The following is a 15098-nucleotide window of genomic DNA, read 5'->3' as shown; positions in this document are numbered from 1 at the left end:
TCTAACCCCCAAGTTCAGCCTTCTCCGCTGCTCTGATAATGGTGTACAGGTGTACAAGGGCTCTAGGACCCAATTCCAAAATGCATGTGTATGTATGTGTGGTTGTCCCCACATCCCCCAAGCAATTCTCTGACACTAACTGGGGGTCCTACAATTCAACTCAATTCTGACATGACTTTCCTCGAGGCAGGATCGGATTCCATAAGTTACAGGCTCAGTCCTAGAAGATTGTCCCCAACTTCAGATGTCATCCCAAGTCCTGGTTGCCCCCTGCACTTCTCATTGACCTCACAGGACCGAGGTTCCGATGACACTTGCCTTGGGTTTGATTAATTTGCTAGAATGACTCACAGAACCCAGGAAATCCTTTTACTCACTGATTTATTATTAGAAGGGTGCAACTTAGGAGCCACCTGATGGAAGAGATGCAGAGGGCAAGGTCTGGGGAAAGGGGGTGGAGATTCTGTGCTCTCTCTGAGTGCTCTCCCCAAATCTCCATGTGCTCACCAACCTGGAAGTCAGTTCTTTAGTGTTTGATGGAGGCTTCAGGACATAGGCACAATTAATTAAATCACTGGCCATTTGTGATTGATTCAACTTCCATTCCCCCTGCCCTCCTGGAGGTCAGGGGAGTGGGACTGAAAATTCTAACCCTTTGGATTTCCCTGGTGGTCCAGTAGTTAAGAATCCATACTTCCAATGCAGGGGGCATGGGTTCCATCCCTGGGCAGGGAAGTTGCATGATGCAGCTAAAAATAAAAAAGAAAACCCAACCCTCTAATCACAGGGTTGGCTCCATTCGCAATCAGCCCCCACCCATCCTAAGGGGCAGATCAAAAGCCACCATAGACCTAGGGCTTAAAAAGAACAGACATTTATTCTTTTTCAGTGTGGAGGCCGGAAGTCTGAAATCAAGGTTTTGGCGAAGTTGTCTCCTTCTGAGGTTCTAAGGGAAGAACTGCCCCAGGCCTCACTCCCAGCTTCCTGGGCGGTCCCTGGTTTGCAGACACATCAATCTAATCTCCGCCTCTGTCGTCCCTTGGCCTTCATCCCTGTGCGTGTCTGGGTCCAAATTTCCCTTTACTTCTCCTTATAAGGGTAAGAAGTCATTGAATTCAGGGCCACACTCATCAGTGTGATCTCATCTGAACTGAGGATATATGAAAAGACCCTACTCCCAAAGAAGTTCGCGTTCACAGGTACTTGCGGTTAGAACCTGACGATGACCTTTTGAGGGGAATGCAGTTCAACCCACGATAATTCAGTCCATGCCGACGCTGAGTTTTGTGAGCAGCACACCCTGTCCTGCCCTCTCCCATGTTTGACCCCCAACACCAGGATAAAGTCGAGTTGAGTGGGTCCTGGTGACAGCAGTGTGGCTGATGAGATGGTGAGTCTTGGTGAGATGACTGATCTGAAATTTCCAACCATCCTGGGGACCATGGAATTGTCCATTTAAGCCCATGAGGCCTACAGAGCAATGGGACACTTTGGGGAGAGGACCTTGGACTGAACCCCCAGGGCTCTATGGGCACCTCACACATCCAGCATCAGTATTTGGTCTCCAGGGTGATGCATTAGCATCTCCTTATTGTCACCCAGTGGTGGGTGTGGACCCAGGCTGAGCTGCACATCCAAGGCCCTGGAGCTTAGGGCCTGAGCCAGATTCTAAGGGAGACTCTGAGAAGGCAACTAGCACCCAGGGATGCCAGCCAGATGGTTGGGCACCCTCATCCTGGCCGTCTTGTGGAACAGGGAAACCGAAAAACCATTTGTGGAGTAACTTTGCACAGTGGCTGGTTCTTCCCAGTGGTCGGTTCTCAGGCTCAGTGCCCTCATTCGTTGGAAGAGGCTCCCAGCAGAAGCGTCCCCAGGTGTCCTGGAGCAGCCAGCTCGCCCTCTCTACTTGCTCCTTTTTCCCTGTTTCACCCCCCAGCCCCCCGCCACTCCATCATCCTGGGGTCACTGCCCAGAGAGCCTGCTGCGTCTGACTTAGGGAAACCTGAGCCGACATAGCAGTGAGGGCATCTGTGTGTTTGCAGGAGGGGGCCCTGCGTGGAGAGCAAGCTGTTTGGGGGGGATGAGGCATGAACACAGCTGTGCACGGAGGTTAGACGGCAGCCACGCAGAAGGAAAAGCAGGAGAGGCGGCGGAGTCAGATGGAGAGATGGTGGGTGGGGCCAGAGCCTGGGGGCGGGGCGGCACCCCTAGGGCCAGACCTGGGCTGGAGAGGGAGGCGGGAACCTGAAGTCTCAGGGCAGGAAGGAGAGGTGAGGGAGTCCTGAGGAGCTGAGAAAGGAAGCCTGCATCTCCCACAACTTGGGGATCAGTGGGCTATGAGGATGGGAGTGGGGAGAAGGCTGCCAGGTTCTGATCCCTCCTGGCGCATGCCCCATTCCCCGGGTGGCAAGCAGCCTGACTTTGTTTGTTTTTTGACCACACCTTGCAGCATGTGGGATCCTAGTTCCCCAACCAGGGCGCGAACCCTCGTTCCCTGCAGTGGAGTCTTAACCACTGGACAGCCAGGGAAGTCCCGGTCTGACCCTTCTTGATCCCGTTTTCCAATCACCCTAATTGGGAGAATAACTCCTCCCCTTTGAGACAACAGGCGAGAAAGTGCTTAGAAAAGAAAAGCCTCGTTGGCCGTTTACGATTTTACGACGTATCGCGCGCTGCGTGATTATACTGTCAAACATTAATAACTGGGCTACTCCCAGATTCATAATAATGATCAATGGCTCCGGGATGATTAAAATGCCATCGTAAGTGTTTACGTTATTCTCTTGGGTGAGTGGAGCTTGGGAAAGGGGGGAAAAAGGAAACTAGGAAGCAGACAAACTTCTGAAAACAAGCAGAGGTGGCAGGAGTGTCCTTCTGTCTGCAGGAGCAGAAGTGGGATCCGGGTGTGTCCTGGTCTGAGGTCGCTGTCCCGGGCGTTTTCTCATCTGACACTCACAGCAGCCCGGAGACAGGCGGACAGACAGTGCGTTTACACCTGTGAAATGAGTCTCTTTGTGGGAGTGGCAGGGAGAGGATGTGTGTGTGCATGTGTGCGCGTGCCAGTCATGTGTACCTGAAGTCCAGGGACGAACTGACACAGAGTCTGATGGGTTAATTTTGCCCCCTTATTTCCTTTCTCTGAAAAGGCTTTGCAGACCCAGCTGCCCCCTGGGGGGCTTGTTAGAACTAGGTTAATGAGCCTTGTCCGCAGCTTTGGTCCCCTTGTGATGGGTCCCTCTGCCCTGCATCCTCTTCCCTTCTATAGGTGGCCCTCTTTGCGGTCATTGTGTTGCCCAGTGGTGGGGACACTGGTCGTGATAGCAGTTGCTCTGAGGCTTTGTATTATGCACACATCCTGCCAAGACGATCCTGCATGAGACAGATTCTCTTCCTTGATTCCATTTTGTTGTTTGTGGCAGGTTGGGTTCTTGGTTCCACTGCTTCCTTCCCCCCCTGGAGAGAAGCTCACACTTGCATCTTTTGAGTGGGACCTTGCAGTGCTCCACACTAAGAGGGGGCAGGATTTACCCCCACTGCATTGACGCTGGGTATGGTCACACGGAGTGTTTGTGATGTGGGCAGAGGCTTTTTTAGAAAGTTTTCTTTTTTTTAAATGTTTATTTATTTGGCTGCACCGGGTCTTAGTTGTGGCATGCAGGATCTTCAGTTGCAGCATGGGGGATCTAGTTCCCTGATCAGGGATTGAACCTGGGTCCCTTGCATTGGGAGCACAGAGTCTTGGCCACTGGACCACCAGGGAAGACCCTGGCAGAGGGTTTGAATGAGGTTGCAGGACTGGACCATTCACCATGAGCAGAATGGGCTGCCTGCAGTTGTGAGTCCCAAAAGGGAGACAGTTTATCCTCCTCACCTGTGCCCATGAAAAAGAAAAAGAAGTCAACGTTTATTGTAAGCCACTGAGATTTGAGGAATTGTCTCTTATGCAGCGTTATAGTAGCAATAGCAATAGCTGATGACTTTGTAGGTCATTCATTCACTCAACAAACACTGATGGGCATTAGGAACTGGTGCTTTTATCATGCCAGTGAGTGTCTGCAAGAGTCTTGGGAAGAATTAAGGTGAAAACTTCCAGGACTGTCTACTTTTTAGGAGCTCTAGGCAAACAGCAGATGCAGTCTGTCAATCTCCCAAAAGCCATCAAGGTCATGCTGGTCGTTAGACTGGAAAGCGCCACAAAACAAGATGGAGATGTTGAGCTCTGTGAAGTGAAAGTGAAAGTCACTCAGTCGTGCCCTACTCTTTGCGACCCCCTGGACTATACAGTCCATGGAATTCTCCAGGCCACAATACTGGAAGTGGGTAGCCTTTCCCTTCTCCAGGGGATTTTCCCAACCCAGGGATCAAACCCAGGTCTCTCACCTTGCAGGCGATTCTTTACCAGCTGAGCCACCAGGGAAGCCCAAGGGAAGCTGAGCTCTGTAAGGATGACCTAATCACATTTCTTCTCACCTGTGGCTTCTCACATGCCCTGTGTTACTGGCAAGTCTCTATCACCCACATCTCAATGTCCTGCTCTGTGAAATGGGGTGATCCGATACTGCTAATCCTTCACTGGGGCTTAAATATAGCTCTCAGAAAACCATCAGGTCGCCTAAGAGTTTAGGGCGTGCTTTATGTCTATTATCCTCCCAAAAACTTATGTTTAGTCACCTTTTCTCTAAATTTGCTCCAACTTTCTGTGCAGTGTTTTTTTAGATGAATGAAGCACACAAGAAATTCTTAAATACTCTGTCTTTTAAGGCATTTCTTGGCATCTTTGAAGTTTGTTCACAGGGAGGCCTGTCTAGGACAGTCCCTTAGCTACAGTCCTCAGTTGCCCTGGCAGTGAGGTCAGGACATCATTCTGTGTGTTCTGGCAGGTAGTGAATCTCTGGGTGGTGTGATGGGCTTGTGCGGGAGGCTGGCTGTGATGGGCTGGTTGGGGGGATTCTTGCCTTCATGCCTCGTGTTGAAAGGTTTAGTCCTGCCTTGGAGGGTGTGAAGAGATTGAGGGGAAGAGGGACTGAGGAGCAGAGGTGGGGGTTCCCTCCGTCTTCACCATTATTCCCGAAGCAAAACTGGATTCTGGAGGCCCATGGCCCAGTGATTCTGGCTTTTGGGGCCTCCCCAGCTCTCACCGTTTCATGGTCTCTGTAAGTCTTTGCTCCAAGAAACATGCCTTTATATGCTACCTTCCTCCTCCACTTCCATCCATCCATCTATCCATTCATCCATCCATTTCCCATTTAACTAAAGGGAGCACTCCCTGTCTGACTATTGAGAACACAGCCAAGTTGTTTTTTTTTTTTTTTTTCCCCAGTGACAAAAGCTCAGCAGCTGGGCTGAGTCCACGTTTGGGAGAGAAGCGAATGGATAGGTTTTGTATGAGGGCCGAGGCCTGCCTGAGATGCAGGGCTCAGCTCCACGCTGGGATCCAGGTGGGCCGTGGAGAGCTGTCTTCCTTGGTACTAGGGTTTGATTGCTGCATCTCAGCACATTCTTGCCCCCCAGGTACCCACTGGGGACAGGGTCATTCAGCAGAAACAAGCACCATTTAAAGCAATAAGGAGTCGAGTGACCATCCCCCCACTCCGTGGAGACCTAGAGGCTGTAGGTGAGTGTGATGCCGCCTTAAGTCCTTTGTGAGCGAAGGCCATGCCCCTAATGGGTTTGCTGTTTACAATTAGTCTCCAGTTTGGTGCCCACATAAGCAACCCTGTAGGCTTCCTCTTTATCTTCAAATGTCACCTGAAATCTTGTCCTGCTGCCGTGGACCGTTTCCTTCCTTCAGCCCCATCAGAGGTGAGGGGGACTGGACACAAATGCCAAAGACAGCAATGCTGGAAACAGCCCCCCGAAAGCTAACATAGAGCTCGCCACACCAAAAACAACACAGTGACAGTCCTTGCCCTGCATTGCGTGGTTCATCTGCTCTCTCAAAACCTGTGTGTCTCAGGAGGTGAGCAGAGATCACACCCGTGGGAAGGAGAGTGGGGGTGGGTGGGGCCAGCCCAGGCTGGTCTGAGTCCAGGTGCTGCCCTTATGGCGCAGGTTCTCTCTGTGCACAGCTGGCTGCCCCCTTGGCTCTGCCCGCTCTGTGAAGCAGGCGGGCACCGCGATGATTGCTGGCCGGTCTCCATGGCAACAGCTGATGAATCTGCACCAGGAGATGGCAGGGCTGCCAGCCTGAGGCTGCCTTGGAGTAGGAGCTGGGCTGCGATGGTGGGGGCTGATGGGGGAGAGGAGCTGGAGGGGTGGAGGTGTGGGTGCGAGATTGGTGGCTCTCCCAGCGGCCATCCGGAAGATGCTCCCAGTCTCCTCTCAGTCCGATCATTGGTTCCATATATATTCATTCCACATATATTCCATGGACATCTGTGTGTGCCAGGCAGTGGGCACACAACCAGCTATGGGACCTGGTGCTCTTAGCAGACGATAGGTTGGGGTAGTGGGGACAGGTAGTCAAGTAATTCCAGTCCAACGTGATTGATGTGGGGAGGCCTCTAACCCAGGCTTGGGGGAAGGAAAGGAATCCAGGAGAGAGGAACGTCTGCTTGATTTCCTGAAGGATGAAGGGGTCAGCCGTGAAGAAGGGGGGCAGGAGAACCATGTGGAAGGAGGAGGGGAGGTCAGGTGGGAGGAAGAGAGGGAGAAGGGCGGAGAGGGACAGAAACAGACTGGGATCTGCCAGGTCCCAAGTATCTAGAGCCTAGAACGGGTGGGCCAGGGAGGACAGCACGGAGAAGGATGTGGGGCTTGCCTGGTCCAGGTTAGGAGGAAGGGGGCTGGCTGGTGAAGGCAGGGGGAGGAGCGGAGTTAGGAGATGGTGTGGGGATGGTATTCTGGACCGGGAGGCATCAGTGACCTCTGTGTGATCTGCTGGGCAAGTCCCCATGCACCTCCTGTGCACCAACTCAGGTTCTGAGATGGGGAGCCAGCAGGGAACACAGCAAGGATGGAGAGGTGAGGACGACTGAGAAGATGGAGAGGATGGGAGGGTGGGGATGATGGAGATGATGGGGAGGGTGGAGAGGATGGGGAGGGTGGGGAGGGTGGGGAGGGTGGAGAAGGTGGAGAGGACGGCTGCTCCTCCCTCCTGGACTTCCTGAGGGTCACTGGGCAGTGCTGGCTTTCACATCAGGTGTCTTTCTGCTCTGCTCTCCCTCTTTCCCTTTCACCCCAGGACCCTTGCACAGGCACATGCACACATGCTCACACACACGAGCATTTGCATATGCATACTCACATGCACACTTGAACATACCTGCATTTGGATGCACGCGTGCATAAAACACACACATGCATGCACACACATTTGCACACATAGGCTTTGGCGTGCATATACACACCCGCCCGGGCTTCCCAGGTGGCACTAGTGGTAAAGAACGCACCTGCCAGTGCAGGAGACATAAGAGATGTGGGTTTGATACCTGGGTCGGGAAAATCCCCTGGAGGAGGGCATGGCAACTCACTCCAGTATTCTTGCCTTGAGAATCCCACAAACAGTGGAGTCTGGTGGGCTATGGTCCATAGGGTCGCACAGAGTCGGACACGACTGAAGTGACTTAGTTGCATGCATGCACACACACACCCATGCACACCCTTTCACTTGTATATACCTTTGCATCCGTCATCTCCCTTATCACCCTTCTCTCCCTGAGAGTCCCCACATGTCTCCCCTCCACTGGAACAGGCCTGGCCTTGTCGCCCATTTGTCTGCCTTCCTGTTTGTCTGTCTGTCTCCCCAGCGCAGGGAGGCCTCCTAAGGATGGGCTGCTGCCTCTTTAGCAGCGTCTTGCTGCCGCCGAGCGGAAGTCTCCGAGGAGCAGAGGCTGAGAGGAAACCACACTCTCGCTCAGGGGCTCGCAGTCAGGGAGTCGCCTGAGAGGCAGGTGTGAGAAGGCCCAGGGGAGGGAGGGTGTGAAGCTGTGTCTCCCAGTCCCTGTTCATTGTCAAGGACAAAACTAGGTCGCAGAGCTCCAGGGGAATAAAAGCCCCGTGCTCCCCCAGGCTGGGCCTGGCTGGCAAAGTGGGTCCCAGGCACTCTGGTGCCCAGCCTCCACCTCTGCCTTCCTGGGCTCATCCTTGGGTCTTCACACAGCCTTCGGGGGCAAATGGCTCTCAGGTGAGTCTTGACTTGCCTCCTCCAGGGCTGTTCTCAGCCCGGGCCAGGCCCTCTGGTACTGGGGCCCCGTAGAGTTGTGCAGTGCAGGGTGAGCCCTGTCCTGCACTCACTTTGGTTCTTCAGCCCAGTTCTGCCTCTGTCACGGTAGGGAGTTCCTGGAGTGGAGCAGACAGGACCCCCTGGAAGGTTGGGCTTCCCATTCTCCATACTCCTGTCCAGTCCATGGTGTTGGAAGAGGGGTACCAGCCTGGCGGGGAGAGGAGGACCCATTCAGGGCCTGGCTGGGTGATTCAGGGAGAGAATGCCATTGCTGCCTCCAGTTTATGGGCAAGAAATGGGGGTCGTAGTCTTGATCACACAGCTAATAAGTGGGAAACTCATTTGATGTGATACGAACCCGGGCAGGCTAATTCTCCAGTCCTTGCTCTAACCGCAGGGCCATCCAGCCTCTCTCGAGCCTCAAGCCTCATGTCTTACCTGTGACATGCCCTATGTTGCTTCTAGGGAAATAAGGTCCCGAAGTCTTCTCACCCTGTGGGCACTTGGTCCAGACCTCTGCCTTGCCTGGTAGGGAGCCAGCACACCCCTTCCCCACGACCCCAAGAATGGGGGCCCACGGTGAGTCTTTTCCAGGTGCTCCTTCACAGACATGGGTCCTGCTGTTCTCAAGTGGCTGACACGGGGTGGCAAGATGCTCATTCCTGGGGGGGTGCCCAGCTGGTGTCTGGGGTGAGCCCATGGCAGGTGCCTGCCTGGCTCATCCAGAGGGCAGTGGAGCACACAGCCAGGTGCCAGGTAGAAAGGAGGGGGCAAGTGGTAATCTGTGTACCTGGAATGATCTGGTCCGTTTCGGAGCCTGTCCTGCTGGGATGCCACGCCCTGAGTCTAACCCCCTACCCCACATCTTCCGACGTCTCCAGATATCCGACTCTTGCCCAGGGTGGGGAAGGAAGACGCCTATGGAGACTGACTCTCCAGGGCCCAGCATGGCTGCAGCCAGTGCCAGCAGGGACCCAGCAGCAGACTTGACTCTGGGCCCCCGTGGTCCTGACTTCACCCGTCGCCGTGAGGCTGGCCGCCTATGATGACCCATCTCCTGCCCCTGCTCTCAGGAGGGGAGAAGCAAGTCTCATCTCCCAGCTGTGAGGGCCAGCGAGGCAGGACCTCTGGCAGGTTAGCAAATCGCACATTTGACACAGCCTCGCGGAGCCTCACCTTATCTCCTTTCCATGCTGACTTTCTTAAAGAGCGTTTTTAAAAAGAAGACAAGAAAGGCAGAGAGAAGGAAGAGGGGAGAGGAAAATGTCTGGACATCCTTCTCACTTTCCGCCACCACCTGGATGTCAGAGTGAGGAGCTGGACACTGAAGACACGCTAAGGGGCCAGATTCAATTCAGACCTGCCTGTGGGCGAGGCCCAGGTGGACAGGAGAGGCAATGGGCATGCATCTGGGCGGCACTCTGCCCACAGCCCAGTCCTGAGCTCAGCCCATGTGGGCACCCAGCAATTGTTGAAAGAAAGAAAGGAATCAGTGGATGGAGGTGAGACTCTTCTCAGGTTGCGGGGGGGGGGGGGCGGGGGGGCTTCCACACCTCCTTCTCCGAGGGTTTCTGAGACTGAGGAAGCCTCAGGGTTCTGCATTCCTACGTGAGCATCCCCAGCAAGGGCCCAAGATTCCCTTCCCCTCCAGACGCTGTCGTATCTGAGTCCATGGATGATTTTTTGTTTTTGTTTTTGTTTGGATTGCACTGAGTCTTCATTGCTGCGCTTGGGCTTTCTCTATTGCAGTGAGCGGGGGCTACTCACGGGCTTCTCATTGCGGTGGCTTCTCTTGTTTCGGAGCATGGGTTCTAGAGCGCTGGCTCAGCTGATGCAGCATACCAACTTAGCTGCCCTGTGGTGCATGAAATCTTCCTGGACCGGGGATCGAAGCCGAGTCCCCTGCATTGGCAGACGGATTCCTATCCGCTGTTCCACCACGGTGGGGGGAGGGGGTAGCATCTGCGTCCATGGATTTTTCTAAATTATTTTCATGGGGCTCAGGCCCCAGAAATGCCTTCAGAGCCCCAGGCAGGGACTCAGTCACTTATCCTGGAGGGAAACCCTGACTCTGCCTCTCTCCCCTCTCCCTCTCCCTTTCTCTCCTTCTCTGTCTCCTAGTCTCTCTCTCTCTCTCTCTCTCACACACACACACACACACACACACATGCACTCACGACTTTCTCAAAATCAGCATATTTGTCACACTTACTCCATCTCTCCTCTGGCTCGCTGATGCAAGGTGAGCTGAAGGAGAGCTTGTGGGCTGAGGACTGGGAAGGCACGGATGCCATGGAAACCACTCGGGAGCCCCGTGAGCTGCCGCCGTCGGCCGTTGCGTGGACCATCTCCCTAATGTGTCCTGTGACGTTTGTTCATCCCCCCTTTGTGTCTCTCACCTGCCCTCCTCCTCTCCCTCCTGGCTCCTTAGACTCAGCTCAGGAAGCTGCTTGCAGGTCAAGAGGGTAAAGGTGCTAATGATTTTTTTAAAAACTTAATGATATTTTCAGCCTCATCCCCGCCATGCTCACACCTCTGCCCCAGGAGGCAGCTACAGATGTTGGAGGCAGAAAACGGGATTAGATACGTAGAGAGGGTCCCAGCTTCTCTGGCAAGTGCTGTTGTTGGTGGCAGGGGGAGTTCTCAACATACATGAAAATCCAGATTCCACCACAGGGGCCAAGGGCTGGGCGGGCTCTCAATAGATAATCCGAGCCACACTGGGGACTTTCTCCAGGCTGGTGGTGAGATTCAAAGCATTGTGGGCAACCTTGATCTTCCTGAGCTTCTTTCACGTAAATATGTTGGGTAAACTGAAGCAAGCTGTGAGCTCCTGGGTGGACCTCAACCTCCTCCTTCCTTTGAACTGTCGTCATCAACACCATCACCGTCATGTCTTACACTGGCTTTTGCCCTGAGAGTTTTTAATCCTTCATTTGATTTCTTTCCAGCAATGGCCCTGAAAAGTTGGCAGGTCAAGTGTCATTGGCCCCACATTACAGGGTGGGAAACTGAGACCTGAAGGTTTCAGTGGTGAGGCTGGGACTGGAACTCTCTCCTCTCCAAGGCTCTTTCTACAGGGCTGTTGGATCACAGGGTCAGCATCTCTGGCTGGTCCACTGGCTGAGGCTGTGGGCAGACTCTTGTGGGGGCTCGTGGCCTGAGGCCTGGTAAGGAAGGAATGTTTTAAGTAGTGTCCATCGACACTGTCCATCGACAGTTGGCAGATCCAATCCTCTCCTCTTTCTATGCTTCTTAATTAACGAGCTTCTAAACAGTGTCTCTACTCCCTGTGCACACCCATGTGCGCACACACATGTGCAACTGTTCACATTTTATCTCTCTTGGTTAGGGGTGCATCACCACCAAGCCGTTAAACATGTTCTGGCAAAGTCTCCGATGGTATTTTTTTTTTTTTAAATCTGAATCTGTGAGCTGACTGGGATCCGCTGGGGCATTCTCCCAGCTGGGGTTGTGATCATGTATAAACTTGACCAGACTGGAGCCCCCAAGATGTCTCATGCACATGACCGGCGTTTGGTGCTGACTACGGGGTGGTTGCTGAGCCAGAGCTGTTGATGGCAAGGCTGTGGGTGTCCCAGGCTGGGCTTCTCACGGCTTGGTGGCCTAGTTCTGCCAGGGAATGTCTCAGGAGAGAGGTCATTTCAAGAAAGAGGAAGTGGAAGCTGCCGATCTAAAAGACTAGCTCCAGAACTGACACAGCAGTTATGGGAGATCTGACGACCCTTTAAGTACCAAGTCCAGCGGACCGTTGAGGCCTCATCTAAGTGGACGTCTTTGGCCAGGTGACTTGGCTATCCCACCCCCTCCCCTGACCACTGAGGTGTTGCTCTCTGCTGGTCCTCCCCCTCCTCTCCCGTTCAGGATCCTCCGATGATTTCTCTTCCCCAGGGACCCTCTTCCTTATTTCGTCCTTGACCCTTTTCTCTCTCCATCCTCCATGTTGTCCTGGAAATCTCATCCAGTCCTGTGGTACTGATGCTTCATTTGGATCTGGAACCTCCAGCCCACACCTGTGAACCAGCCCTGGGTCTCCAACTCTCTCCCAGACCTTCCTGCCCAGAGGCAGAATTAAGAATTCCAAAGTATGTCCCCACCGTCCCATCCAGAGAGGAACTTGTCATCCTTTCCCCCAGATTCATCTTTCCTTGCGTGGTCCCCAACTTGAGGACTGGCACTGCTTCATCCCATCTCTTCCCTGAGCTTTCTGACCCCAACCAGGGCCCCCACAGTGTTCCTGGATGATGCAACAAGCGCTGCTTGGTAATCAGAAAAAAACAAAACAAAACCAGCCAGAAGTCATTAAATAAAAAAATAAAAGGAAAGAGTGTCCGTGTCTTGAGGATTTTTGTTTCCTTAGAGGAAAAGCAGATAGACGGGTTTTTTTTTAAAAAAAAAAAAACAGAGACCTGGGAGCGGCCCCAGCTTAATTGGAAAACCGCATTTGAACAGGCTGGAGAGGCTCAGGAATGGCAAATAGCTTCTGCTCGCTCAAAGGAATTTCCTGGAAACCTTAATGGCCGCTCTGCCCAACCACAGGCTGGTCTTTCTGGCAGAATTAGCGCGATCGTGTGGTCGGGGTGGCCAGGCTGGAGTCAGCCTGGATGCTTCTGTAGTCTGGGCTCCCTCAGCACCAATAAGCGGGGGCCAGGGGCTGGGGGAGCTTGTGGAGCCCAGGAGCTAGGGGTCAAGTGGGGAACTGCTGTGTGGTCAGAAGACCGGTGAGTGGCTGCAGTCTGGCGGGAACCAGGGATAGGGCCTGGACCCCTCAGCAGCTCCCCTGTATTCCCAGGAGCCGAGGGGCAGCAGAAAGTGCAGGGAGAGAGAGAGAGAGCTGGTGACTGCTGAGGGCTGACTCTGGTGGGGCGGTTCCTCGGTCCATTTTGTCCTGAGGGATGCTTGGCTATCATCTCCATTTTTCTTTTTTAACAAATTTATTCTTGACTTGCGTAGGTTTTTGTTGTTGTTGTTTTGTTTGGCTGTGTAGCCCGTGATATCTTTGTTTCCTCTACCAGGGATCAAACCTGTGCCCCCTGCAGTGGAAGCGCCAAGGAATCACTGGACCACCAGGGAATTCTCTTCATCTTTCTTAAGAGGAAACTGGCTCAGGGGGGTTAAAAACGGGCCCATGATGTCACAGAGGAGGTTCTAGGATCCCACAGGGTCTGCCTGACTCTGACCCACTGCTAGATGGTGCATGTCCGGTGCTGGGGGCCCAGTCCTCTGATTTGAGAGAGGCAGGGTGACCCGAACCTCTGAGGGTGGGCTGGGCTGCTTGGGGCCCAGGATGGGGCCCAGCAACATCAGGACAGGGACGTCCTCAGTCAGTGTGGCTCAGCTGGGTCTCCCTGTAACGTGGTGTGCCCCTCCCTCCGACCTATTCCCAGACAGTGGGCCTAAATGGAGCACCCCTCGGTTGCTAAGGCCAGGGGTCGGAGAGGAAAGGAGCAGCTGGACTCGGGGTGGTGGGGAAGGACAGGGAGGCAGGTGCCTCTCCCTCAGAGGGGCTGGGAGGGTTTTGGAGGCTGGTTGGATCTTTCTGGGAACTCTGCTGGTGCTTTACAGGTGGAGTTACCTATTCTTGGTTTACCTATTCTTGGCCTACCTATTCTGTTTTTTTCATGGAAATGCAGGCTTTGGTGAAGACAGCTTCATGAACCACAGGTCAGGGGCTTCTTGGAATGTCTGAACAATCACATGTGAATGAGTCACGATATTTACCTGTTGGCTTACTTATTTAAGAATGTCTACTTACAAGATAGAAGCAAAAATCACACACAATCGGGAGCAAAATTTGCAGACTATGACATACATAATTAAAGACTTTTTAAAATGTGTTTCTCTCTAAAAGATGTGCATGTGTGCTCCGTTGCTTCAGTCCTGTCCGACTCTTTGTGACCCCACGAACTGTAGCCCATCGGGCTCCTCTGTCCATGGGGATTCTCCAGGCAAGGACACTGGAGTGGGTTGCTATGCCCTCCTCCAGGTGATCTTCCCAACCCAGGAATCGAACCTGCGTCTCCTGTGTTTCCTGCATTGGGAAGTGGATTCTTTACTGCTGAGTCACCAGGGAAGTCCTTACAAAAGATAAAATCCCTTTAAAAAAACCATAGTCACAGTCCATGAGCACACCAGGTAGGCCTTTAACTCTGCAGTGCCACTGTTAAGTTACAGATGGCGTGACTTTTGGGTTTGACCCAGGAGGGGTGGAAGGTTGAAGAAACGGCAATTGAAATGAACACCTCCTCGTGTCCTCACCATGTGCCAGGACCTGGATGAAATTCTTTCCTTGGGTCAACTCTTCTGAAGCTTCCAACAGGACTGCTAAATAGGCACTGACACTGTATCTGTTTTAAGGCTGGGGAACCTGAGGCACAGAGAAGTTAAGTTACTTCTCCAGAGTAGCACAGTGTGGTTTCCTGGTTGGCTCAGAGAACAAGAGGATGGAGCAGCAGGAGAAAAACGGGTCCAGGTTGGCCTCTCTCTTGCAGGCATGGGTGGGATTTTTCTGGGACCATCATGAAGCCCTGGGAGGAATCCAGCAAAGAGTTCGCCTGTCATAGGGTTTAATAAAACCTGTGCAAGGATGATACTCTTATGCTCTTTTCTTAAAGGGTCCCTGCATATGGATTAACACGAAGCTCCCCAAATCCTGAATCTTCCCTTTGCAAACTCAGCTGTTTTGGAATAAGCAGCCTGTAATCCCCCACCGCACCCACCCCTTGGGCGAGAGTCTGATGAGCAAGCTGGGGGTGGGGGGGCCTCTTCATCTCCCGGTCATCCCCGGGGTTCCAGAGCTCTGTGCGTGTGTGTCGTCTTGGCTTCCGAGCTGGCGAGAGGAGGTGCCAGGCCCCCCACGGCAGGCAGAGGATGAGAGTCTTGCTGTGCCTACTCCTTATTTTATACCTCATGG

The 15098-nt window shown here is 53.3% G+C and overlaps 1 long non-coding RNA gene across 1 annotated transcript; it reads right to left on the bottom strand.

The window, feature by feature from the left end:
• Positions 1-3598: 3598 nt before the first annotated feature.
• On the bottom strand, positions 3599-12399 carry LOC145543286 (uncharacterized). Its single transcript, XR_014080611.1, has 2 exons — positions 10377-12399; positions 3599-4219 (listed from the first exon to the last, which is right to left on the bottom strand). It is a non-coding gene; the product is annotated as an uncharacterized LOC145543286 (long non-coding RNA).
• Positions 12400-15098: the final 2699 nt, after the last annotated feature.

Source organism: Giraffa tippelskirchi, chromosome 3, assembly GCF_054371585.1.
Source record: "Giraffa tippelskirchi isolate mGirTip1 chromosome 3, T2T-mGirTip1v1.2.pri, whole genome shotgun sequence".
Classification (NCBI taxonomy): domain Eukaryota; kingdom Metazoa; phylum Chordata; class Mammalia; order Artiodactyla; family Giraffidae; genus Giraffa; species Giraffa tippelskirchi.
The sequence above is the reverse complement of the archived record's forward strand: the minus strand, read 5'-3'. Positions and strand labels throughout refer to the sequence as shown.